Here is a 2,558-nt window from a genome sequence, read left to right as displayed (position 1 = left end):
CCCCCAGTCCAGCGCTCAGGGCTCTGTCACTTCAGCGTCACCATTCTGCCTTCCCCTTACAGGTGGAAACCCGGTTCGGGACGCCAGCTCTCCGCGGACGCGGCCATCGCCCGCAGGTGGTGTTTCTTACCCGGTTCAGGTCCATCGCGTTCCAGGACTGCCAGATACGTGGTCGTTCCCCCCTCCCCCCACCATCCCGCCCCGTTTCCGTCAGTGGATGAAGATTTTCGGTCTTCTCTTCCCATCTGGACCCAGACTTCCAGAGACAACTGAGTTTTTCCCTTTGTACCCTTTGTTGCGCATTTTCTAGCAGGCCTGTGGGAGCCGGGAGCAGTGGGGCGTCAGGGACCCCGCTATGACGGCGGGTAACGCCCGAGGTAATGACGGAGGTTGACCCCGCAGGGACTGACAGACCTGGAGGGCCATCTGCGTCACGTGGCCTGGCCGTGTGAGGGCCCCAGCTGTCAGCCATTTCCCCAAAAGCGCGCCCAGCACGTGGATTCCCTCGGAGACGACACTGGCGGGGGTCCCAGAGCTGCAGGCGCTCTCGGCTCTGCCCCGATGCCGAGCCTGAGGCCCTATAGAGCCTTCCTACTTAACCCCGGAGGTTACGAAAGTCACGGGAAGCACATAGGTGCTCCTGGAAGGGAAAACACCGAGTGCCAGGTCTCTTCTCTGCCAAGAATCACCAGAAGGAAAATTGAAGACAACAGCCAGGTCACTTGAAAAGGAATCTGAGAGCAGCCCTCGCGCCCTGACACAGACGCGCGTCCGAAGAGTGTTTCTGAGCTGGGAGGGTCTGGGTGCCTGGGACGCCTGTGCTCTAGGCGGTGACAGCTGCTGGACACACAGGTGACAGTGTGACGGACACACAGGTGACAGCTGCTGTAACAACAGGGCCCCCTGAGCCCGTGTCTGTTCCATTTGCCTGTGAGCGGCCCAGCCTCACCCCTTCTGGCCCTGTAGCCTGGGAGAGGGGAGATTTTGTTTGTACTCAGGGGACAGCAAAGCTTGTTTTGAGACTCAGGTTTTGCAGAATTCCTACCCTGTGATACACCGACTAGCACCCGAAAGAAAATGAAAATGTAACGCATTGTGATACATCCACCCAACGTAGAATCATGTTTAGAAATGAAGGAATTCTGTAATTGTTACCCACACCTTGTTTGTTTCAGGAAACACAGGGAACTTACACATCTCTCTATTCCCACCCTTCCCTCCGTGTGCCCACGACCACTCTTACACACACACAGACAAACCACACACACACACACACACACACACACACACACACACACACACTGCCCCTCTGGGCTTCATCTCTCTCTCCGATCCTTGCTGGGACCTTAACACGTGTGTTCGCTTTTATGACTTTCCTTAGCGTTCTAGAAACAAGTGCTAGAAACGGTTGAAGAAGCCGGTTGAGGTGATGCAAACTTACTGAATCCGTCACGAGTGCGCGGTGACCTTCCAGAAGACCACCAAGTGGGGCAGAAGGCAGAAGACTTCCAGGACAGCGACAGGTGGAAACTCTCGGATGGGCCGGGGCCGCGGGGACTTGGTCTGGGGCGGGAGGGCAGGGACCGCGGTTCGGGTCAAGCAGGTCACCCCGACAGGGACTCGCACCTGAGGAGCGAGAACCCCGTGCGCGGGTGGAAGCGGCGTGGAAGGGTTGCTCGCGGACACGCGAGGATTTTATGCCAGCTGCGCGCGTGCGCAGTTCGGGGGTTTCCGGCGCGAGGCCCAAGGAACCCCCCGCCCGGGGCCGAGACCCGAGGGAACCCCACCCCCCGGACGAGGCCTGAGGAAATCCGCCCCCCATTCCTAAGTGGGGCTTCTCCCGAGTCCGCGGCCCCCGGTGCAGCGGTTGGGTCGCGGGGTGTTTTCCGGGTCGCCCCCCAGCAGATTTGGGCTCCGGCCCCCGCACCCCAGCCATGCGGTGACGGGCGGTGGTCGCGCAGGGGTGCGCGCGCGGGGCACGCAGAGGCCTGGGGTCGCGGTGTGGGGTCAGACCCCCTGCTGTCACAGAACAGGACCTGAACGCGGGTTCAGGTTTCATCTTCCCTGTCCTGTGTGCGTCCTGCGCTTTCCGGACACCGTCCGTAATTAGACCGTGGAGGAGGTCGGATGGTGGGCTGGGTTCCTTCTTTCACCTGCTGCGGGCGCGGGGCGGGGGTGGTGCGTGACAAGAAAAACAAGCCTGCAGATTCCCTGATCCCGGAGAAAACTCGGGCTGGAGGTGCCGGGGATTGAACCCGGGGCCTCGTACATGCGAAGCACGCGCTCTACCGCTGAGCTACACCCCCGGCCTGCGTCCCTCTCTCCTGCTTCATAAAATAGCACTTTTATTTTTCCTTTTTTTACCATCTAAGAACCGGCCTGCAGAGTCTACTGGGCTAAACTTCGCTGCTTCCAAATTCGCCAAACTGGAGAGCATTTAGCGGCTTGGTCGGAATAGCGCCCCTGCCCACCCGAGAGCCGCCCACCCCCACCCGGGTACCTGCTCCGGGCCCGCTCCTCAGGGCAGGGTCTGCGTGGCCTCCGCCGGGAAAGCTCGC

The 2,558-nt window shown here is 60.5% G+C and overlaps 1 non-coding gene across 1 annotated transcript; it reads right to left on the bottom strand.

The window, feature by feature from the left end:
- Nucleotides 1-2,234: 2,234 nt before the first annotated feature.
- TRNAA-CGC lies at nucleotides 2,235-2,306 on the bottom strand. Its single transcript has one exon. It is a non-coding gene; the product is annotated as a tRNA-Ala (tRNA).
- Nucleotides 2,307-2,558: the final 252 nt, after the last annotated feature.

This window comes from Panthera leo, chromosome B2 (assembly GCF_018350215.1).
Source record: "Panthera leo isolate Ple1 chromosome B2, P.leo_Ple1_pat1.1, whole genome shotgun sequence".
Classification (NCBI taxonomy): Eukaryota; Metazoa; Chordata; class Mammalia; order Carnivora; family Felidae; genus Panthera; species Panthera leo.
This window is presented reverse-complemented; position numbering and strand designations above follow the sequence as displayed.